At 33.8% G+C, this 25,697-nt stretch overlaps 1 protein-coding gene and 1 long non-coding RNA gene across 2 annotated transcripts in view; both read right to left on the bottom strand.

Moving 5' to 3' along the window:
* The window catches only part of NEGR1 (neuronal growth regulator 1), a 923,741-nt gene that overhangs the window by 100,062 nt on the left and 797,982 nt on the right, over positions 1-25,697 (bottom strand). The gene's annotated exons all lie outside the window — the stretch shown is intronic.
* Positions 924-25,697, bottom strand: part of LOC131279742 (uncharacterized) — a 46,597-nt gene continuing 21,823 nt past the window's right edge. Inside the window, exons 4-6 of the long non-coding RNA XR_009187182.1 lie at positions 17,836-17,877; positions 5,077-5,115; positions 924-3,257 (exon numbers count right to left, since the gene is read on the bottom strand). This is a non-coding gene — a long non-coding RNA (uncharacterized lncRNA). The remainder of the gene's footprint in view (positions 3,258-5,076; positions 5,116-17,835; positions 17,878-25,697) is intronic.

Below are 25,697 nucleotides of genomic sequence, written 5' to 3'. Positions count from 1 at the left end.
CTGGGCGGCTTTCCTCACGGGCGCACTCCTTGCGCGTGGGGCTCCCCCACGCGGGGGACACCCTGCGTGGCAGGGCACTCCCTGCGCACATCAGCACTGCGCATGGCCAGCTCCACACGGGTCAAGGAGGTCCGGGGTTTGAACCGCGGACCTCCCATATGGTAGACGGACGCCCTAACCACTGGGCCAAAGTCCGTTTCCCTGATCAGGCTTATGATAACTTTCCACATATATAAGCCATTGTTTGCATTTTTTATTTTCAAGAATTTTTTTTTGAAATTGGACTAGATCATCATATTCCAATACATATACAGTGATTGTGACTTACAGACCTTGGAAGATTCTAACCACCTAGCACAGAGCAGCAAAGACAAACCAAGTGTGCTACCATTCTCTTTCCTTGCTTCTTCACAAGCAAATATTTATCTATTTTTTATTTACTTACTTATTTACTTATCATTTATTCATTTAATTTCTTCTATCTGCTAGGCACTGTTATAGACACTCAAGGTGCAAGATAGAAGACAAAGTTCCTGCCCTCGTTTTACTTTCATTCTAGTAGGGATGGGAACATTAGTAACTTTTTTCACAGCATCACTTCTTTCTGGGCCCTGACACAGCTGCCACATCCTTCTCAACCTTTGTTTCAGAGAACCACCACCAATCAATAAGTACAAACATGGAGAATGAGACCTATTTGTCATTCCCTATCTAGCATAGCCTATCAGTAATAGATAAAGGGTTCACCCATAAAACAACATATGCATTATGTTAAGTCAAAAGTCCTGAGTCAAAATATTTAAGCCACACTAAATATCAGATCAGTGTATTACTAAATAACTATTTAACCCACACTATTTCTCAACACTGAATCATATTGAATTGCCAATTGTAGCATTCATAAACAATGTAATATTGCTTATTGACTTCAATTTCAATTTTAGAAATATGTCTAAGGCTTACTTGTTAACAGATTAACAGAGTAAATTTTATGAACAAAACAATCACACATAATACCAAGAGTCATTTATACAATGAATGTTCATGGTTCTTCTGTATATAGAAATATGTCTCAAAAATTTATTTCTGGTGAAAAGTTTTTAACTTACCATGCCATAGATAGCTATTGGTTCCTATTAGTGAGTTCTAGCCAAAATTATCAGAGTCAGGTAAGACCGGGAATGAATCAAGTCATCTCTGGCCAAATTTATGACCTATAGGATTAATGTAAATGAAGAAATGACAGTAATCACTTTCTTCATTTTATCTTATTCTGAACTGTCCAAAACACCCTAGTTTTTATTTTTTAAATCAGATTTCTAACGTGAAAATTTCTTAATTTTTGACAAGGGTAATGTTTTGATTTTGGAATTGGCTAAGTTCTTCATATCTGTTACAAAAAGAAGTTCCCCTTTGCCTGTGTAAACTGTTTTGAACTTCCAAAGATCAGGTGAAGCCCCACCTTATCCTCAAAGCTCTTCCTCATCATTATAGCCCACTGTATTCAGACTCTTTTATGAGATCCATTGGCATTTAATGTTTGTAACAACAATAGTATGATTAAATATGATTTGGAACATTATATTGTAACTTTCTTATGTGGTCATTTAAAATTGTCACAGCTTTCGTCTTAACTATTCAATATCAGATATTCCATATATTTATTATTCTCCCATGTATTTATTAATCATTCTATACTTATGTGTGGGCATCTGCAAACATACACACACACTCATATTTCTATTTGGGACTAATAATAACCTTTTCTTTTTTTTTTGTTAAAGATTTTATTTATTTATTTATTTATTTATCTCGCCCCCGTTGTCTGTTCTCTGTGTCTATTTGCTGCATCTTCTTTGTCCGCTTCTGTTGTTGTCAGCAGCATGGGAATCTGTGCTTCTCTTTGTTGCATCATCTTGTTGTGTCAGCTCTCCATGTGTACAGCACCCTTCCTGGGCAGGCTGTACTTTCTTTTTCGCTGGGCGACTCTCCTTACGGAGCTTACGGGGTGCACTCCTTGCACGTGGGGCTTCCCTACGCGGGGACATCCCTGCGTGGCAGGGCACTCCTTGCCGCATCAGCACTGCGCATGCGCCAGCTCCACACGGGTCAAGGAGGCCCAGGGTTTGAACCGCAGACCTCCCATGTGGTAGACGGACGCCCTAACCACTGGGCCAAGTCTGCTACCCTAATAATAACCTGATACCAGATAAAGGCATAACTTTCTTTTAATAACTTGGTATATATACATATTTGATTTATATTTCTAAAATAATGATGGTACATTTCTTTTAAAATTAACAACATTTGTGATGCATAAATGGTGATGTAATGAAAAAAAATTTAACTTTAACCTTATATGAAGCAAATACTCCAACATGATTTTTATTGTATTTTGGGATGTAAATTATCCTACAATCAAAAATGCTGCAAAAAGACCCTCTTATCAGTTTTTTGGATTGTTGTAAAATGGATTTGCCCTGAATTGGGAAATATTAAACCTGGCAATCACCTGACTGCTACTAAAAGCTGTGAGATTCTAAAAAAAATCATTAGGCTTTTACAAATCTTGGTTTATTTATCAATAAAATAAAGACCAGGTCTCTTCTAAGGGTTCAGGGCTCTTTTCAAACAAACAAACAAAAAAAATCAGTAATTCTGTTTCTACAAATATGTCCATTCATTGGTAACATCTCAAAGAATCTCAAAATATACAACTTAAGAGTGAAAAGACAATGTTCATTAAAAAATTAGTAAGAAATTTCATTCAGCAGAACTATAGAAAAAGGATAAAAAAAGGGGTCATTTATAAATATACCCTAGATGGAGTTTATTGCAGCTATTATAAATCCCCAAAACTTTGTTAAAATAAAGCAAATTAATTGTGTGTTTATATATTCAAAAGTTAAACATTGATTGGTATCTTGTCATGGGTACTGGAGTTCTATTGATTCCTTTGTTCCACTTTCTGTAGGAAAAATGCATTGAAATAATAAATGAAATAAAAGTTATTCTATTTAACCTTTAGGTTTATTTTAAATTTGAATATATAATTAGATATGGCCAATGGTTATTTGATCAGAAGCCAAGGTTTTTAGTAAAGAAAAATACACCGAGACCAGGTACTTTGAGTCTCAGGCTCTGAAATGCCATAATAGGGTCAAATATAACTCTTGTGGATGGAAACAATGTTAAAATGCTCCTCATGTCTCCAACACTTTGCAGATCTGGGTTACAAAGACCCTTTGGAGTGTGACCTGAAGAAGAGATGGCAAAATGAAGGCAGGGCACTGTGATTGCTTTTCACCATTTTAACTTCAATCAATGTCAGCGTTCACCATAATAAGTTCCGCAAAGCTAATTCTTGGTTAATTAAAAGGGAATGGACAGTATTTCATACTTAAGTAAGTTTAGGAAATCCTGAACTAGACAAAAGTCATCATGTTTATTTATTGCTAGATTTCCCAGAATCTCTAATGTGTTTGATATTTAATTTGAATCTCCAGGAGAATGAAATAACATGCTAGGTTCCAAAATCTTTGTGACCAACAGAACCATATTCTCTCAAAATATGTCACAGAAGTAGTACTTGCAGTGAAGTGTACAAATCCCCCTGTGTCTCCAAAAGCCTTTGTTTCATTATTACGCATTATATGTATTACACATAATTGTGTATCAGAGGCTCAACTAGCCAAAGTGGAAAGTTTGGTTTCCAAGAGCCCAGAGACGTCTGTAGAAATTCCATCGAGCTGAAGCATTATTTTTGCTTATTGATTTTAATATATTTCAATACCATGATGTTATAAAATAAATCATCTGATTGGTAAATCTTTTCAGGTTGTGTTGAGATAAGCTGAATCAAAGACAGATATGTCATCTTGTTAATATTTTTGTGGTCTCAATATATTGGCATCTGTATTTGCATTGAGATGATTAGTCAGACATGCCAAGTCAAAATTACATATAATTGATGTAAGTAACCACGTAGTGAGAAAATATAAGGAACAAAGTCTTTTTAAACTTACAAACTTAAGTTGGCCAAAACTACATCAGGATTTTAGAAATTAAAGAAAAAGAAAACCTTCAAAGCAACCAGTTTTGGGTTCATATTATGCCACCTACAGTATAATTATATTCTGCAAACAGGTGGAAAATATGGAATATATATAAAATATTACAATTATTGATATTTTAGATGCAAGTAAATGATATGGTATGATACATGAAGAATTCTATCATAGTTTGCTCAATTAAAGTACCTCTATTGTTTCATTTCTCAAACCAAAACCAGCAGTTTCCTCTGAAGATAAAAATATTTCTTCCTTTTTATAGAATCAAGCCTTATATTTTTAAAGTGACTGTCAATTACTTCAAAATGACTCTTTTCTGATTATGAAACCATTTCTTCTAGGAATATTAAATGAAAAATTATTTTCCCCACAATATATTTTTGAAGTATATCAACAGAAAAGTATTTAAGATAATGCTTTATCAAACAAAGGGGAAAACGAGAACAGATTATCTTGTGATAACCGGATTGTATTTAAGGAAAAAGAAACTGTACTCTTTAATGTGCTATTTTTCCAGCTTTTTAAATGTTGTGGTATTTTGTTTGAGTACAGTCTAAGCAAGCATTAAGCATCAGTGACAGCAGACAAAATTTGTACATCTGTTTTCTCAAAAATCTATGTATGATATTCCTAAAATAAGCAGTACTTAGAAGGAAACAGAAGCACAAATACTACCAATATTTTTTAAAATTGTGTAAGTTAAGCAGCTATAGGAATATAGATGCTAAAATAAAGTTTACTTTGATTTTTAAGTATCTAATAGCTTTGCTATATTATAGCATGACAAGGAATACCACGTATGTATAGTATGCTAATAAATATGACAGATTAAATAATTTCTCTAGACAGTTGTATCTATAATGTACAAAGGCTGAATTCAGATGAATCTTATAGAAATCAATTTTATTATCTTATAAGTAGGATATATATAGTAACTAAATAAAGTCTGGGACATTATTTGTGTTAACTAGGCATATTTAGTTCAATAGTTACCTGGATACATTACCTTATCTATCTTCTGTCTGAAACAGAAATATCCCCCACCCTGAAAAAAAAAGTGTGCTATGAAGATAAGCACATAGAGTGGTTTTTATCTTGGCAAATCTGTCATCATTTACAGTCTGGATCTCAGTTTCGTGGGTCCAGAAATCTATTTTTTCTATGTTCTTCAGCAGATAAAATTTGGGTGAAGGAATTTTATTGCATAAATTCAGAAGAGGCTAGAGACTATATACCATTTCCTAAATGTATAATAAACATTTTTTTGATCAGTATGTTTTTCCTGGATCACAAGCCAATATTAGCATTGGTATCTACTTGTATTAAGTGTTTTCAAGTTCGTAGATATTTTCTTGAAGTATCTCAAAGCCCTAATATGTATATAATATTCCCATTTTACAGATGAAACTGAGGCTCAGGAAAGTTAAGTAGCCTGCTTAAGATAATACAGTGAGTAAACCAAAGTCAGATTTAAACTGAGGTCTTAGCTTATTTTTTGTAGTATTTCCAAAACTGAGATATGTATGAATTCCTTTTAAAGAGAAAATAAGTCTAGCCTAAGACTATGTGCATGGACATGGGATTTTAAAAACTTACTCATTATTCACTGTGAAGTTGTATCTTCCTTATAACTGATAAAATGATCCTTTAAGGATTATCATAAAAATGAAAAGACAATGGGTAAGAATTTCAGCTGAGAAACTGGCTTATTTTTTAGGTCACAGGATTTGGAGTCAGATAAAATCTGATCATAATGGCTTTACCACTTATTCACTCTCTCACCTTCAGTTTCTTCTGCAATTAGGGTGAAATCCAGCAAGTTTTAAAGGGCTCATGAATCCATAGGTAGATATGCCCATTGCAAATTCCTGTATTTGTATGAGACCTATGGTTTTTGCAATTTTCCAGAGTGAAAGACAAGTTATTCTGTGACTTGTCATGAGAACTTTTAATTGGTAGCTTAACAATAGAGAATTTCTGAAATTTTTTTGTTTCATTTGAGCTTAGTTCTAGTTCATCTCATCTGAGGTCAGAAATAAATGTCTGTGTTGAATCTCTCATCCTAAAATTTTGAGTTCAACTCAGATATTTCAGAGCAAACTGTATTCACAAAATGCTATTTACCCATCTGACTGGGAAACAGTCAATTTAACTAAGCTCATAAGGAACACCAAAGCAATTTCACAGCTGATTTAGACCCACAGACCTTTTATACACAGTTTATAGGAAAGCCATAGAATTTAGAGCTAACTTTAAGATCATCTAGCCTAATAACTTCATTTTATAGGATCTATGGTCCCACTGGAATGAGAGTTCCTTAAGGACATGGGCTACATTTTGTTCATTGATGGTCTTGAATGAGTGAAGAGATATGCCTGGAACCCTAACATAATAACTGATTTGATTTCAGGACTTTTGGATAACGAAGAATGCTTTAATCACTACACTATATTGCCAATGTAAATCATCCCATTCCTGTCAGCCACAAACAAATGAAATATGAAATGAAAATTAATGGTTTGGCTTAGTGAGCTTCAACAACCAGGGTCGATGTGACTGGATTTTTCATATTTCAATTGGCATTGGGTAAGAACAATTTCAATATTTTATTATTAAAATAAATGGTTATAATAGGAGTAACCTTTGTTCAAGGGTTCAGTTCAACACACAGCCTGACAAATGTTGCTGCAGGAAAGGGAGAATATGTTAGAAAATTCCAATGCACAACAGCAAGCGGAAATGACATCTGAGTCTTCAGGAGAGAATACAGCACAGAGGTGCCACCTAGTGACTGCATTCTTCTGGCAGTGAAAACACAGATTTGTGAGCATGGAGAATAAAATTTATATATATTTTGGGTAATCTTTAAATACATTACAAAACAAAATATCTATTCATAATATAATCTACTCTGTCAAATTCAGAAACTTAACTGAGGACAGTACTTTGACCCTTTAAAGCCACAAAGGCCAAAACTGTAAGATGTTTATCAGAGCATTTTATTCCTTATGGGTACACATATAAATAAGCACAGTTAACAAAATTTGTAACATAAGATGTGAGAAAAGAATGGAACTAATTTCTGCTTCCTCTATGATATTTTAAGTTTATCTCTTAAGATTATAATTTTATTTCCAGCATTTGGCACAGTGTGTAGCACATAATAGATGCTTGATAAAGGATACTGAATGAGTGAATGCATTAATGAATGGATACAACCTGAGTACTAGAATTTCAAGAATTTCAAGAGAGATTATATCATTTTAGGAAGTAGACAGGCCCAATTTGTCCTCACTTCTGAAATGACCAATAGTAAGACAACAGTCTGGATATCTTGGTATAATCAGATCATTTTGGAATATGAACAAAATCCTGGAAACAAGGAACAGTGGTTGTTCAAGTGGAGTCAAATAGTAGAGGAAGAGGTAAAGTCATAAAAGGACTTTAAACACTGCTACAAAGGAAATATGAATAGATTGGTGAGATGTATCACCATCTCCACTTGACAGCATAAAGTATATCCAGTGGAATATGTTTATTCGTGGTGTCAAACTAATCCAGCCATTACAGTAGTAAATTGGGTATATGAGATCTCCCTACTCTCTCTCCCTCTTTCTCAGTCTCTCTCATATACACTCACATACCTCTTCTTAAAATCAAGCATAACACTAAGTCTCATATATGTATATGTGTGATTGTCTACCACCTGTATTGCACTGCTAAGTTGATGGATACTACCCCAATAAAATGAAAAACAATAAGTAAATATTATGGGTGGTTCATGAATTGGAAAGGCTTTGATTGCCTGATTGCATCATAAGGGGCAGGAAATCTATATACCTATGAAGCAATCAATGGTTTCTTCAAAACCATTAACATTCTCTCTCTTCAAAGCTTCTAAATGTGTGTGACGGAGGATGCTATTTCATTTAGATGAACAAAAGATAGTTGGTTCACTTCAAGAAAAAAGCTAGTTGACATATTATTAGGATAAAAATATCCAAACAGGTGCTTCCCAACATATGCTGACTCTATTTGTGAGCTTTAGCTAGGAGTTTATCAGAGAGTTTCTTTTGCTGGACTGTTATGAGGATGGGTTAAGAATATAAGCGAAACTTCTAATGTAATGCAACAAACCTCCTAATGTAGAAAGTATCTGTTGAATTTGTGTGTCCTCAAGTAACTTGTTTAACTTTCTGGACTTCAAATTCATTACCTGTAAAATGTTGATACAAACAATTCATGTATTATAAGATTAGTTTGAGAAGTAGATGTTTATTGAAAAATACTTTGTAAATCATAACTCACTTCCAAACATGAGTTATTAATATCAGCATCTTCAAATAAAATACAAAGGCATTCTCACAGTCTCTGTTAAGTCTATTTAAGGTAAACATTGGGAGAAAGCTGCAAAATCAGCTACTACAGCTGCCTAGATAACAGGCAGAGGCTGAAGATCTGGATGCCTGGATGTAATAATTTATGAGGCAACAGAAAGGCTCTCCTGTCTAATAACATCCCTTCACCGGTGCTGTTCCAGTGGGTGAAATTTTCATCATTAGAAATGAATTATTTGGGGTTAATAAACAAGTTCTTTTAAAATGCAGGTGTCTAGGAAGGTACATATTTGAGGTTTTTAGTCATTAAGACTCTCACACAAGGATACATTAGTTTAACAACTGCCTTACTGTTGTAGTTTCCTTGGCTGCTCAAGCAAATATCATGCAAAGGTTTGGCTTAAAAAAATAGGAATTTAATGGCTCACAGCTTTGAGGTTAGGAAAGAAGTCCAAATCAAGGCATCAGCAGGGCAATGCTCTCTCCCTGAAGACAGTGGCATTCTGGGGCTGGTTGCTGGTCGTCCTTGGTCCTGGGCCCCTCTTCCACAGGACAATGCACACGGGTGGCTTCTTTTCTGGGTTCCATTAATATTTAGCTTCTGGCTACCCCCTCTGTGGCTTTCTTTCACTCTGTCTGTTTGAATTTCTTTCTGCTTGTAAAGGACTCCAGTAAAGGATTAAGACCCATTCACCTTAACTGAAGTAACTTTATCAAAAGAGTCTTATTTACAATGAGTTCATACCCACAGGAATGGGTTAAGATTAAGAGCATGTTTACCTGGGGTACATACAGCTTCAAACCATCACACCTACTAATAAGGAATGATTGAAATTTGCTAATTTAAGATTATAGGCATTGTCCGAGATTCCCACTACAGTGAAGACTGGGCTGGGAAGACGGACCAGGTGTTCTAGGGAAGGCAAGGGGGCAGTAAAGGGAAAACTGTGCTCCTCCAGTATGATAGAGAAAAGCAAAATCAATTTTACTCAGTTGTCCTAAATGCAAAAATCTCCATTAAAGCCCATTTTTCCATTTTCTGTTTTTAAAATATTACAGTATTAAAGCCAGTTTAAAATACATGTATTCCCACTGAGAATGACTACACACAAATAATAGCTTATAGAATTTTACAGAATCCTGTACCCAAGAACAAAAGAGACGGTTTCAAAACCTACATATGTAATTAAAAGAATCATCATTAATTAGACTGAATGTCATTAACCCCAATCATTTCCAAATTTACTTGCATTTCTGACTCTTTCCTGTATAGATTCCCACTCTAATTGACCAGTGGACTGCTGAGATTTATCTTTAACATTAAAATAATTTATTCTTCTCTCCCTCTCTCTCTTTACACACACACACACACACACACACACACACACGTGCACACTAAGGGGGAATTAAGGTAGCAGATGGAACTGAGGTTGCAAATTATCAGATCTTAAAATAGGGAGATTCTTCTGGATTATCCAGGTGGGTCCATTACAATTTAGAGTCCTTAAAGGTGGAGAAGGGAGGCAGAATCAGTGTCGACTGATGCAGCCATTTGCTGACTTTGATAATGGAATGTGGCCTTATGCCAGGAGATATGGATAACTCTAGAAGCTAAAAGAGGCAAAGAATTGAATTCTCTCCTAGAACCTCCTAATGATTAGATGAAGAAGGTTTTCCTTCCTCATAGGGATCTTGGGAGGAAATTCAACTTTTCATCAGTCTTTGGTTCCCTACCTTTTTCATTATAGGAAACTTTCACATTATAAGAAACTTTCACATTATAGGAACTCTCTCCCAAAGTACGTTGGACTTAGAATAATGATTTTTATTTCATTTAAAATGAAAGATATGAAAATATGCATTTGAATTCTTCTAATTTTTCATCAAGCTGAAATTCCCCTCACATTAACTTGCTCATTCATTGATGTATTCATGTAACAAGTTTAGTTCTTACCATGTCTCAGGCACTATTTCAGCACTGGAAAAAAGAAAGCTTTTTTTTTTTTTTAGTTGCCTCCTTCCCTTAAGAATCTTGTAATCTAGGACTGTGGCAAACACATACCTCCAAATATAATGCAGGACATTTTGTGCTGTGATGTTTTATGATATAATTCTATAATTTCTTATAAAGTACAATGTACAAGTATGTACCTGGAAAATACTTACTAGGAACTTATATTCTTAAGTTTATGTTATTTTATGTATACTTAGCAAAGTGGTATAATTATTAGTAATCTTAATACTTCTGTTATATATTAATAATTAGATTTAATATTTTAAGGTTTATGATAATATATGCAGGGTTTGACTTTGAAGCATTGATTCATTTCCTTTGTGGTGCTATATTCAGAACCCAGATAATCACAATCAAAAGATCAATAGTTTCAAATGATTTCCTGAGAAAGAGCTGAAGATATGCTAAAGAAGAAAGGATTGAATAAACACCGAGAAGCAGAGATTAGAGAATATTCTGCTTTTTCCTTCTTTTTAAAAAAGCATCATATTCTAAATTGTATCACATTTTCTGGTATACTTTTATCTGGAAATTAATCAACTAATTATGGATAATTATAATTAATATCTGAATTCATTATATTCAGGCATATTAATTAGGATTTGAAATATATTCTGATGTGTCTTAAATTCCTTATACGCTAACAATCAGGGAATAATGGAAGCTTGATTGTTTCAAATTAGGAAAAAAAACCCACAAGCCTTAAAATAAATTTTGAAATAACACCAGAAGTTTGATAACTATTTCACAGTAACTTGTCACCTGGCTTTTAGAGAAAGCTTGTACTCAGGTAGAAATTTCCTAACGATGGCATTGAACTTGTAACTAGGGGCTGTGCTTCCACAGACTTTCCTTGTTGACTCTTCATCCCCACTGTTATTTCCTTTCCTTTGAGCCCTCATTCTGACCCCAGAATTATATTTTCAGAACACACACAGTCAAATTATTTTCCTGCTTAAAATAAAACATTGAATTTTCCCCCTCCCAAAAGATAAAGTGCATATGATTTGGCATACATTTGAGATATTTACCCTATCTCACTAAGTTTCCTGCCATCTACAGAGGTGGGATTTATCTTTGTTTCACCCTTTCCCTGTTCTTCAAATCTATCAATAATCAAGCCCTGAAAATTTTGCCTTCTAAATAATTTTTGAATGGGTGCTGTTTTCTCCTTACTACCGAAGTCCTAGGTTGGCTTTCACCATCTTTTTCCTCTTAAGTGCAACAATCCTCCCTAATGCCAGTCTTGCTCCCGTCAATTCATCCTTTGCCTTGGTCTCCACAATTACCTAGAAGGTCTGATAAGCAGTCTATGTCTAAGGTTAAATAGATCAAAGACACAAGATCATTTCTGATCTATGCCAACTCAGTTCCATAACTCCACTGCATTCTCTGCACAACTATTTGTAGTTTCTTGAAATTACTTCATTTTTCTCAAACACACTGTGCTGTTATATGCCTCCGTTCCTTTGCCCACACTGAATACTCTGTCTATAATGGCTCTTCCCATTTTTCTTCCATGCTTATACTACCAAAGTCAGGAATCACTTCCTCCAAAAATAATTTCCTGACATTTCCCAGACTGGAACAGATGGCACTTAAATATGTTCCCAAAGCTCATTCCACATTTCTCTATTGTGGCAGCTATTGTATTATATTAATCTCGTCTGTTTTCATGTCTTTCACCTCCGTTAGAATGTGGGATTCTCCTAAGACATGCCGTGGGCCAATTGCTATTGGATCCCTAGTGTCTAATGTAGTATCTGACACTTTCAGGCGTTCAATAATATCTTGGGAACTCCCAGAAACTTATCAAACTGACTCACCTTTCCAACTTCTGCTAGTTTCACTTCTTTTCCCATACTCTAGTCCTATGAACTACATTTAACTTTGTCATTTATCCAGTCCTTCCATCCATCCATCCATCCATCCATCCATCCATCCATCCATCCATCCATCCACCCATCCATTGATAGTTTATGAATTTGATCTAGGCATTGAAAAATTTGAATTTTCTGTCTAGTAAACAATGAATAAATCACCCAAACTTTCTTGCTATCATGTAATGATGCTATTTTTGATTACTTTTACTCCTTCTTAATCTCTAAATGAGTTTTATAGGAACAACTGCTACCTATGAGATTCTTTTATGCTCTAGCCCTTTGGGCTGCACATAGGTTTCTAAACCATTCATTCATTCATTTATTCAGAAAAAATAACTTCTGACAAGTGGATTTTTTTTCTTTCAGAATAGAATCTGATGAAGCAATTTTTAAAAAAACCTGGTTTAATACATTGTTTCAATTTCCATAACAAATGCTAGCACAAAAAGTATTAAGAACTTCTATTATCTATAAATTGATAACTGCAAGACATGGAGTGATGGCTCAATTGATAGCAAATTCATTCTCTTTTTAAAAAAATATTTTCCTGCTTTTTAGAGGAGTTTAAAAATGATGAATGTTAGATACCACCTGACATAAATACAAAGACATTATGTAACTAGTTGTCAGGAAACCTCCGGACATTTTCTTTGAATTTATAGCTCAAATGTTTTAAGTACTTCAGTATTTTTGTTGAAAACATCTGGCATATAAGTAGGACCTGCTAAGTATCAGGCACTGTAGTAGATAATAAAGATACAGAAATCAAATCAGTTTTTATCTTCAATTTTCCATTCTCTCTGTCTCTTGGACTTTTTAAGCTTTGCTTTTGCTTGCTATGGTACCCCCCTGCTCCTTGCCAACTGTGCCCAATTTTCGAGGAACCTGTTAAGATATGTGAAGATTTCCTCCAGGCAAAATTTTATGTTTCCTCTCTAGATTGCAATTATAGAATATATTATATTGAATAATGGTTAGTTATGCAAATGTCTGTCTCTTTAATAGATTATAAACTCCTTTAAGCTAATAACCATATGCTCCCAGCACTCAGTGTTTGATACCATTGTTACTCAATAAATGTTTGCTAAATGATGAACAATATCCTTCAGAGGAAGATAGGAAATGGGACTTCCTGGGGTAAGCCAAAAAAAAGGCCTGTGCCTTCTAAAGGAAACCAAGTAAGGCAGTGAATTGAAAAATTATTTGTAAAGTAGATGAATCAGATAGAAATTATACAGTTTAAAGTGGGATTTCTTTACATAATGGTATCTTCTGGTGAATTTATATGATTTAGTTTACAAACATTACATTCTGTTTATTCAAATAGGCTTTCTATACTTTAAAGTGAGGAACACTTATGCTTGATGATAATGTTCTGGGCATTTTAATTTTGATTTTGCCATATACTTGCTGACTGACATTTGGTAAAAAGCAATTGTTTTGTCTTTTTTCTCAGCTCTAAAATAGAACTAGATCTGTTGCATAGACTTAAAAATGATCTTAAGTAACCTATAAGTCCAATGTGCTTAACGATAGTCATTTTTAAACAGTGAATTTTACAGAAGGATCTGCAATGACTTTTTTCATTTGTTTACATATATGGAAAACACAGATTTTTAACTATTTTTCTCAGTTTGTCTGAAGTATAAGTAAAGCAAATTTTTACCACAAATAACAATAACATAGAGTTAAAAATTAAATTATTTGCAGAATAGCAATTTTAATATGATGATTGCTAAGAACAAATGCTAGATGGGGCAACTGTGGTACATTCAAGAAATCCCCAATTTTAATTCTGTGCCTATAGGCTTAAAAAGATTAACTGAATTAATGCTTATATACTTTTCACTTTTTTGATGATCACTTTGATACTGTGTTGGTTGTTAGAATATAAAATAAAAATTAGGAAATTATTATGAATTTGATTCTAGTCTGGGAGACTCAAACCTGCCTTGTGATCAAGGTCAAAGTAGAGAGTACTTGTGTAATACACTCAGGCAGCTGGGCTACAATAGCAAACCAAATAGTTTTAGGAATACTAGTTTGTCTTTTTCAAAATATAGAGACTTAATCTCCTTTCCATCCTTTAAAAAAAAAGTCAATCATTAATATTAAAATATACTTCAAAAGTGATCACAAAAATGTGTATATTTGCTTGTTAAACATAAATGGAAATGATTTTTATTGTTTTGATAGAATGCTAGTGTTATTGGCCTAATGGTAGGCATTTTAAAGCCTGATGAAAATTACTCAGGAGAATGTATGGTCCAGCATGGCAATTACAGTAAATGTAGTCTAAAATGTCATTCATTGCATATCTCATCATTGTGAAAAATGCCCCTTACCTTTCAAACTTTGGGACTGAGACTGATCAAAGAACAGTTTTCTTTTGTTCTTATTACTTACTATATTTCATGGCCTTTTCTTGAATAACGATGTTAATAATTCAATTTTCATTCTCATCAATTGAAACAGATTCTGACTTGTCAAGAATATATAAAAATATAAGTTATGACTTCAGGACCTTCATTTCTTTAGAACGTATGGGCATTAATGATATAAATCCACTTTCTTCAATCTATTTTCAGGGTGTCCAATATTTTCATAACCATATCCACTTTATCTCTGCTTTATCTCTCTGGCAATAATATTAGGAAATATGAGATCTGTCTTGAGTTATTTTACATTCTCTTTTTCTACTTATATAGAAGCAGTAAATGGACTAGTTTGCAAATCCAATATTTTTTATCCCCTGAATACTTTTGTGAGGGCTTTAGTTTATTGTTGTTATTTGGATAATGTATTTTTAGGGCCTTGTTTTAATTGACTGGAACTTTTAACAATTTCACTTTATTCATAAGGTAAATTATTTTCCAGTCTGCTTTTAATGATCTTTTGCTTAGAGTTATGTGTTGCCCTATCCTTCTTTTTTTGTATCATGCTTAGCAGACTGCACATACTTTTAAAAGCTTTTATTTATCATTTGTACCACTCTTTAAATCCTGCTTTAATCACATACTCTTCAAATCCCTGACTAACCAAACTGTCTCTGGAGGCCTTTAACAAATTCACAATTAATGAAGGATGAGTTTCATTGATAGCTGCTTTTGTTTTTCCATCCTTCAATTCAATTCAGTTGAATACATATTTATTAACCCTTCCTCAAATACACATTATACTTTTAAAGTTTGCATTATCCTTTTCAAAGGTTTCAGTGATAAGGAATTCAATTTTAAATTATTTTGCACATGTTCACAGTTTTAAGACATTGAACCCTCACAATGAATTGTACATATTGGGGATATAATGACTGTCACTTAGGCATTCTATTGACAGTGGCAACAATAATAAGGCTTAGGAGTACTCGAGAGATTACATGGTCTAATTTAGTACCTTAAGCAAGTTATTAGACTTTTTCTATATCTGGACAACTTAAGGATGGAAATATTTATACTTTTTTCCCCCAAAAATTTAACCCACATTTTTATCATGCTTACTATATACTAAGCACTCATATAGGTGCTTTATCAATATTGACTTAATTTTCATAACTCTATGTAATAGGCACTATTACACACACACACACTATTTTACAAAGAGGAAACTGAGGCAGAGAGAGATTAAGTAATTGATGAAGGTTACACAGCTAAAAGGTAGTAGAGCACAAATTAAACCAAGACAATTTGGATCTAACATCCATACTCTTAACCCTTGTGCCATACATTTTTGAAGAGGTAAGAGTAATTTCTTCATTTGCTTTTTGACATACAAATTTCATTCTAAGAGTTCCAACCACTGAAAGAGCTTTTGCTACAGGTGGCCGACTGATCTTAAATAAAATGTATCCTCAATAAAACTGTTTCTCCAAAAACCTTGTAGTAAATATGACATTACTGATTGCCACCAGACACCACTTCTTAAAATCTTTTGGATTCTATTCTTCTTTATTTGAGTAAATAAGGAAGATACACTATTCTTTAAATTTATGGGGTATAATCCAATAATTATGGCAATAGCCTAAGAAGGAAAATAAGTGCATATCTAATCTTTACTTCAACTCACTAGATGACATAGCTGTAAGGAATTAATTAATATTTTCTTTAAAATGTTTGAGAAAAAGAGATAAAAAAGTTTAGTAACAAGATTAGCTCTACGATCTCATATGATCCTGAGATTACATTACTTTATGGAGGCCATAGGTAATATATGAATCAGACCCAATGAGTTTTTATATATTAAGAAAAAAATCAGTTTCAAATACCCAGTTGTTCTAGTTACATTAAGTGGCACTCAATCTTGAGAGGCAATTAACCCCATCTGTGAAATGGTAAAGCTGTTATTAGTCATAAAACTTAAAACTTGTAAGCTCAACTAAAAAATAAGTTAAAATAAACTACTCAAAAATGCTTTGGTATGAGAGATTATGAAAACATATTCTATAATCTGAACAGAAAGTGTTATATTATGAGGTTCTTTAAATATATAATCATAGACTTGTTCAAACTTGCTTCATTTGGGGGTGGGGGTAATTCATAATCATCTAAAGCAATTTTAAGCATTTTTGATTGATTACAATTTGAGATAGAGATTTTTTTCATTTCTAAAATACTCAGTTTTTCAGATCAGCAAATCCTGTTTTAGACTAAAATTAGTGCCATTTCTGGAATGAGAGGAGAAACAACTCTTTAACTAACTTACACCTCTTTATGGGCAGGCAACATCAACAAATCTTTTAACTCAGCAGTTACTAGAAATCCCTATGAACTTTTCAAAACTAAATAACTTTAGCAGTTCAACTTTCTTCTTTAAATAGCTAGCAGCCAACTTTCAAAATGAACTGCTAATTTCCTATATAACAAGATAAAGGCTGTTTCTAATATCAATAGTTTTTATCTTGATTTCATGTCACCCAGAAATGTTCACAGTTGAAAACAACAGTTAAAAACGTACTGATAGGCATGGCCATCTTTTCAGACTATTTGTGGTTGAATTAGGAACAATCTGAAAATAAAGCCCAACAAATGAAATAAGTCCTTTGACTTGACAGTTTCAAGAGACCAGTCTCCCACATAATAGCCCAAAGGTAGAAGTATAGGTTTTCCCCCAGCTATTGTTCCTTTTAGAAGCACTAAATGACTTTCTGTTTCATAATGATTTTTAAATAATGTAACACCAAGGCAAAGCAAATCGTTTTTAAATAGCTACTCAGAAAACACTGTTTATTCTCTACTGTTCTGTTTGTAAAGATATTGCAAAAACTAGTCATCTTGCAACGAATTCACAATGTAGCACAGATTTACTGCATAAGCCCTAAAGAATGGAGTGAAAGATGTTAACTTCAAATCGGGGTCAGATCACAAAATCGAAAGGGCGGACAAATCACAGATAGACGAGGACAAGTAGCAAACATTAGAGCAGTGGGGCAAGCCTGCAGCACATAGTCAAATCGGTTTATTTCTATAATGATGAAAATGTCTTATTTAATGGAAAAAGTACCCAGACATACTTTGTGAATGTATGTGGATACTGACCTGGACTTGTGACAGGACTAGAGGTAGTAGGCTCAATAATTTCTACAAAAAGGGAAAAGGAAAGAAAAGAAAAACATTTTGTGTATTAATCATACATAAAAGACAAACACACATGAGACAATCAACAGTCATGCAACATATACACAGGTGGTATTGTATCTGAAGATTTCCCTGGCCATGGAAACCACTGATGAAAATCCGGCTGTTGAGGTGTGCACAATACCCAGTCACTGCCTTTGACATTAAGACATCTTTCATCCTGAGCAAGGATGGAGTCATTTCCACATTCCATTCTGTAGGAACAATTTTTGCTGGTCTAAGGTTAAATTCTCAAGCAACAGTTTACAAGGCTTTCTTTTAGCAAAATGCTAACACTTGGATATAGAATGCCTTATTCTGAGAGAGATGGTGCCATTCCTACAAAGTCATTTAAACAGCTCTTGCTTTTTAACATGTCCTAAGGATAAAGATACTGGGTACAATTCAAATTATCCCAAAATGTCTTTTTAAAGATGAAGCTCATATTTTATGAGCATATCGACAAAACTTGGCCAATAAGAGGACCCATTTTTGTCTGCTTTTATGTCTTTGTGTAAAAAGTAAACACATACACATGTGCATCCTCATACACCCCACATACACAATCTTGCTCCCATTTTAAGTGACTTGAAATATATTTTTATGTCTACAAGGGAGTGCTGGCTATAGCTCAGACACAACTGAAGGATAGCTATCTCTTTGATGTATCCATATAAGTTTCCACCCAATGTCTAACAAGTAATAAACTCTATGGCAATTGAAATTATGCACATACTTTTATTTAAGATTTCAATTTTTAACTTAATTTTTAATGTGATTGTTTCTTGCAAATGCTAAATAATGGTAATGATAAAAATAACACTAATAAACAGATTAAATACCAACATTAGCAATCTCAAAGGATAAGAACAACTTTTAACAAAGAAGAATGCAAATATGAGAAAACCCCATCATTGAAATGGCAAAACTATCATTTTCGAGGAATTCTAGCAATATGGTGGCATGGGAGGCTTATTTCAGAACTTATTCCACATAGGCAAACCAATGTGCTTTAATCTAATTAATAAACAAAACCAATGATAGTAAGAAAATCAATTTAGATTCCTAGAACCAAATATAGTGTGAGAGTGGCTATGAAGTATGAAAGCAAAGACTCTTATGCTAAATCTTGCCTCTGGGAATGTTCTCTGCCAGCTCTGATACCATGATCTATGAGTGCTCTTGTGGCACCAACAAAGAACAGTTTTTGCTTTATTTTTCATTTTCCAACCTCTTTGAGGGTTTTGCAGTTTTTGATTCTTCCAATAATGGCTATGGCAATCATCACTTCCTTTCAATAGTGAACTCACACCCCTTCCCCATTAGTCTAATTCACTGTGGTTTGAATTTTAAGCACTTAGTTTAGCAGGAGGTGTATTATGGGCCTTCCAAAAAGCATTTTTGATTGCCAGCCATTTATGAACGAAACTCTGAATGTGTCTCAGCCTGTGTTTTGGACCAATGGATCATGCAAGATGCTCAGACAGCTGACAAGGATCATGGCCTAGGTTAAAATGGATCTGGAATGAAGGAATGTACTTTTAAAGAAAAACTTTCTCAAAGATCAAAATAATTAGTCAGCACACTACAATTAAAAATTCAAAAGTCTAGTTATCCATCTAGCAGTGTGATTCGATGTGGTTGAGAAATAGAAACTTACTAAGACAAATCTGCATTAGATTGCTTAAAAATGTGGAAAATTTTCTATTTTCCATTTCCAAAGATAGAATCTGTTTGTCTATATTAAGAGTTTGTGTATATATAAATATACACACACACGCATATTCATAAATACATACATATATTTGTTTGTGTGCCATATATACTATAATTGCATATTCAAATTCCTTCTATGTATCAAGCAATATTCTAGATGCTTGGATTTTATCAGTTAATAAAATAGTCAAAAATGCCTGCCTGCATGGAGCTTATAGATTGTATAATGTAGGGCTTTAAAAGGTCAGAGCATTGAATTTTTGGCTCAAAATTTGTTATTGATAGAAAATTAACAACATTTGAAATAAAATATATGAGAGAGGTTACTCTAATGTAGACACTGTTCTTTTGGTGGGTGCAACTATTTTTAATCACTATTATACTTTTAAATAAAAAATAAACTCCTTCAAAAATAATGAAAATGTATGTTAAACTTAGTTTAATGCTATATATTAAATTTTATTACCAGGCACATAGTATGTACACTCAAATGAAAGGATTTTATAATTCAAAAGTTAAATGAAAACATAAAATGGCTCGAAAGGTATAAGATTAATCAGAATATTTATTCTTGGAAAACTAAATTCAATGGGACAGTGAACAGAGTTTTCTATGTTCAGCAATTTGGACATTTGAACTTCAGTTTCCTCAACTGTTTGGCTTCCATTGTTTTGAAATTCTAGGTTGATTTGAAAGCTTATTGGCAGCATACAACTACAACTTCATCTCAATGCAAGGGTGGTAGAAACAAAAACCTATTCCGTTCAACCAAGCTCTTTATTGTGCTTGCTTATGTAGAGCTAAATTGCTTATGCAAAGCCACATTGTCTCATAGAAAGGGCTTTTATAAGAATACAGGAATTTAGTGCAAGAAAAATTGTGTTGCACACAGGATCCACTCCATATTTTGTTTCACAGTCAATAAAATATAAGGTTTTTTTCCCCCACATAGGCTAAAATAGATTTTAATTCCTAGTGAGACAATTTTATGAAAAACAGGAATTGGGAACAGAGAAATTGGTTGAGTAGGAGTTTCATATTACAAAAATGCAGGGTAAATAGAGGGCTGGTTGGGCCTGAAGCACGGTCAAAACACTGAAACTGGGCAAAGCTGGAGCTGAGGGTTATGGTGAGATGAGAGTCAGCAAGATTCCTTGATTGAGGCAGTTTGGTGAGTTAAAAAGGACGCATACAAAACTGGGGAGAAATCCTGACCCTGCCATTACACAGTTGCATGATGGTAAGTCGATTAACCTCTTAAACCCCCAGTGTCTTCATTTACCAAATTTGGATACTAGCTCCTACTTTGTAGGGTTGTTGGAAAGATTAAAGATATCTTGTATAAAGAACCAGTGAGAGTGAGTCATAGCAATAGTTGCTGTTATTACTTACAGAAATGAATGAAAAGTTTGTATTTGAATCAATGAAGAGAAAGTAGAGTGTTAGGCTCTGGGGAAAGTTGAGCCCTACCAAGTGGAAGTAAAGATAGAGAACATGATGAGTAGTGGAAACTATATAAAGAGCAATATTCCACCCAGAATGGGACATTGATTTTTTTTCCTGTTTAAAAAATGGTCACTATATTATGCCTTAAAGTAATTATTTGTGAGTCATATTGGTTCTTGAAAGTTAACTATAGAATCAATGGTATTTTCATTAGTTCTGATTTAGGCAGAAGTTTGGAGTAGTAATTTATGGATCAAGATCTTAAAATTTTTGTGAAAGACATATATATTTTAATATTAAAATAGGACCTCTGTGCCCAACTGTAAGAGATAGTACATAAAAGAGGCATTTAAAATATTTCAAATTTTCCCTTTATGTCTGCAAGCAAATCAGAATCATCCCACTAACTCTATATAGCCAACCTCCTTTTCTTTAAAATAATATTTTATTACTTAGAAAATATAGCATGGGTAGTAGTTGTTACTGATTAGATATAACAAATCTGCTGTAGTTTCCTTATACTCTTCAGAGACCATTGCTTCAATATTTCAGAAACTATTTGTGGAATAGGTATTATAACACCAGCAATTATTATTATTATTATATTAATTACAATTGCTGACATTTATTGAACTCTGACTATGGGCCAGGCACAGATCTAAACATTTTATACATATTGTCTCATTTCATCTTCAAAACAACTCTATGAAGTAGATATCATTCTCCTTTTATAGATGAGATAACAGAAGGGTTAAATATATTGCTCATAAAGAATTAGAGATGGAATAGACGCTGTGCTAGGCTATCTTAGCATTTCATTTTCTCATACTTCCTAGTCACTTTATTTCTAAAATTCTTTAAATGGATGTTCCTATGTAAGGAATTATACAACTTTTCACTATTAGTAGCCGCCTGAATAATAGGATCTTTCTAGAAGTAAGTGGGTGGTTTCTGTGGCTAAAAATGGAAGCAAAGCAAATTCAATGCTAATTCCTGGGTGCTTCTATAATAGCGGACTTCGCATGGAGAAAGGGTTTATAGCATGTTATTCTAAACTTGTTTTAACATTTCCTGCCAAACCAAGTACCGTTTATTTCTGCACAAGTCCCGATGCAATAGAGGGGCAATTCTCCGAAGTTCTGAGGACTATCATAACCAGATTAAATAATCAAATGAGAATTTTGAACTTGTAAACCCCACTCTGTTAGCACCGTAGTTTGAACAAAGATTGCTTAGCTTTCAAGAACTCCGGTTATTTTTAAATGGATCTCATTTGAGTTGCTGTTCTGTGGTCTTATTTATCAACTCACAAGCAGCGAAATAGCCTTCACGAGGTGCCAAGCAGGCTTTTCTGAAGAGCAACAGCAAAGGTCTTCAGTAACAATTCCTCTGTGCCTCATTACGTAGAAACAGAGCAAGCACTCAGGGTTAACGGCAGAATATATCATTGCAGGCTATTGCATTATTGTGGGGGGAGAACGGACTTAGCAAAGGGATGGTTTTAATTGTACATAAAATAGAGGTGAGGAGAAGTTCACCAAGACAGACATTTTCAACAGTTTTATAGAAAAATGAGGTGTCATGTGAAACAAGATTTTACTTCTTTAGGAAATGTGATTTTGGCCAATAGGGAATTCTATTAAAACAAGATGTCGAGGAAACAGAATGTGTTATAAGAAGGAGCAATCTGTAAGAGCCCTTTGAAGAGACTGCATTAATTATTGTTTTATAACATACCCATACGATGTACTAGTAGAATTGCCCAGTATCAATGATCTTCATTTGCATGCACTTAAAGTCATATTTGGTCTCTAGGTTGTTTATTTCATCATTATGTTATCATATAACAGTAATGTGTATGTTACCTTTTAGACTGTTGAGAGGCAATATGATTATGTTACTAGGACCCCTTAGATATTAATTCTGCTGGTTGCCATGGTTTAATATGAAAGCTCTGATTCCCAATCATTGTGGAGAGGAAACAGTGTTGTTCTCACATAAGAATGACGAGGACCTAACCTTGGAATGAACGAAGTTAGTGCTAATGGAAGACACAGAAGACAATGACTGAAGTTGGACAGAGATGGCAAAAAAGGTTATCCTTCCTTTTCACCCTTACAGAGAGTGTGTATTTTAGTCTTCTCTATGCTCTGGAATAGCAGAGACTTTTCGTTACAGAGTTCAAGTTACAATTTAGGAACCATACTTTTGCCTTCAGAGAAGAAACACATGAATTCTGAACATTCATGTGGTTATAGATGACATCAGGGATCATAAGTTATTACTGTAACACAGTAAGCACTGTACTGGAAATAAGGTGACTCAGATTCCATTTTATCTGGTACTATTAGGCATGGGACTCTAAATCAAGCTCTGGATTTCACTCATCTGATATATAAATACAAGATTATTAATAGTTTGCTCACATGCTTCGTTGGATTTTTGTTTCCCATCACATGGTTGTTGTTTAAAAGATGTTTAGCTCAGTGTTTGTAAATAGGGGTTCTAAACTAAACTGATCTAAGATCAAATTCTGGGTTCAATAGTTAGGAGTTATCCTCTCCCTGTTTGCATGTGTATATAACAGAGATAGCAATAATATCTACCACTCAGCATTGTAGTGAGAGTAAATGAGATAATGCACACAAATCACATAGCACAGTACCTGCCTGGCATATAGGCGTATCTCTGTAAATGCTAGCCTGTTTTTAATTGAAGTTAAGATAAATGGCATTGAAACTTTAACAGCCTTACCAATACTTTGTGTTATTATGACTATCATATAATTCAACTCTAAAAGTAAATATTTTTCCTCAAGAAAGTCATTTCTATTTATGAAAAAAATTTGTGAAAATATGTCCAAATGTTTACAAGGGAATGTATCCATGTTAAGACATGCTGCATTTAACCACCAAAGCTTCACTGTAGCTTTTCAAATATACAAGATTATTCTTGTATATTTTGTAGAAGAAAGTTTTGTACCTAGTGGAAGGAATATGATACCTGCAGCTATTGTTGGCAGATGTTTGAGTATATATGCATAGATGATGCAGAAAAGGAGAATTTACCAAGGCATAAGAATTACAGAGCTGCAGTATCTTCTATGTTTTGTGTGTATGGCTGGTATCTGTTTGAAGACAAAGTGGTATGTCAAAACTAAAAAAAATATTAACAACATTATCATCTTGTTAATATCTTGAGGTGACAAGAATGGTGTTATACTTAACCTTGGTCAAAAATACTTCTTTGAATATGAAATACTCTCTCAGTTAATCAACAGAGAGTTCTGTGTGAGAGAGGAAAATATTATTTGTAGTAAAGAAGGAACATTCATAACAAATTACGCTTTCATATACTTCATAATATTAATTAAATATCTTTCCAGGCTTATGAACAAACTTGGTTGTTAAATTTCCCTCTTGGATGACATTTTGAGAAAAGAATTTGGGGATAATTTTGGTTTATGCTATGAATTACAAGAGACTGAACATTTGCCCCTAGACTTCTTCTAGGTAAATTACCAGTTTTCAGTAAATAGATTATAACATTGAGTTAGAAGGCCATTGAGGATTTCTGAGTTTCAGTGAAAATTTCATTTAGCATTCTATTGCCTATGATTGTATGACTTTCATTATTGTATGGATAATCTCTGGAAAGGGGCTGATGAGAGTATGGTATTATTTTTGAAACATGCTTCCCTATATACAGAAGAATAATTATCTCAGTCTTCAGGAAACACACTTGATTTACTCTCTCATGCAAATTAGAATGAAAATCAATGCAAAGGGAATGTGTTTAAGGATCCAAAAAAGGAGTATTAAGTTGTCACTGATATATTTGTGAAAGTCCATTGTATTGATGCCATGCAAGGAATGCAGGGCCTGGATGCCTGGTAATTTATACTTAGATTGTTTATTGTTTTGAACCTACAAAACTTTAATTACTTCCAAGGACTTAAGCGCAACCGGTTAGCTCTTAGCTCTTTCCAATTCTTCTCTACATATGACTGTGCAGAAGAATGAATTTTAGTTACTGCCTCTGGATTTTTGTTGGTACAGGGATCTCCCATGAATTGGCAAATGATCAGATTTTATGAGGTATCCACTTTCTTGAATTAGCACATTGCTCATCAGTTTGACACGTTGGATCTGAAAGGGAGTGAGGCAAATTCAAATCAACATTGTCAATAAGACTTAGCCATGTGAGATATTAATGCATTTAGTGTATGGTTGGAGTTAGACAAACCTGAAATTAAATCTCTGCCATGTCCAAGCTGTGAGATCTTTTAAAAGTTATTGATCATTGGTAGAATTTTTTTTAAAAAGATGAATAATCAAGATGAGACACATATCATAGCAACTGGCATATAGTAGGAAGATACCAATTTTTGTACCTTTCCTTTCCAATCCATGTCCAACTTTTCTGATGTCATGGTAAAACCTTTTGATCTGTAGGCACATGCAGGCTCTACTTGTGCAGTATGTTTATAAACAACTCACTAATAAAGAAATAGAAAATTCATAATAAAAAGATGATTTGAGGATGGTAACAAATATCCCTGGTATATTGGCTCCTCTAAAGGTTTGCAAAGTGAGTTCACCCCGTTGTCCAGTGTGAAATGG

The sequence above is a fragment of the Dasypus novemcinctus genome, chromosome 9 (assembly GCF_030445035.2).
Source record: "Dasypus novemcinctus isolate mDasNov1 chromosome 9, mDasNov1.1.hap2, whole genome shotgun sequence".
NCBI lineage: Eukaryota > Metazoa > Chordata > Mammalia > Cingulata > Dasypodidae > Dasypus > Dasypus novemcinctus.
The sequence above is the reverse complement of the archived record's forward strand: the minus strand, read 5'-3'. Positions and strand labels throughout refer to the sequence as shown.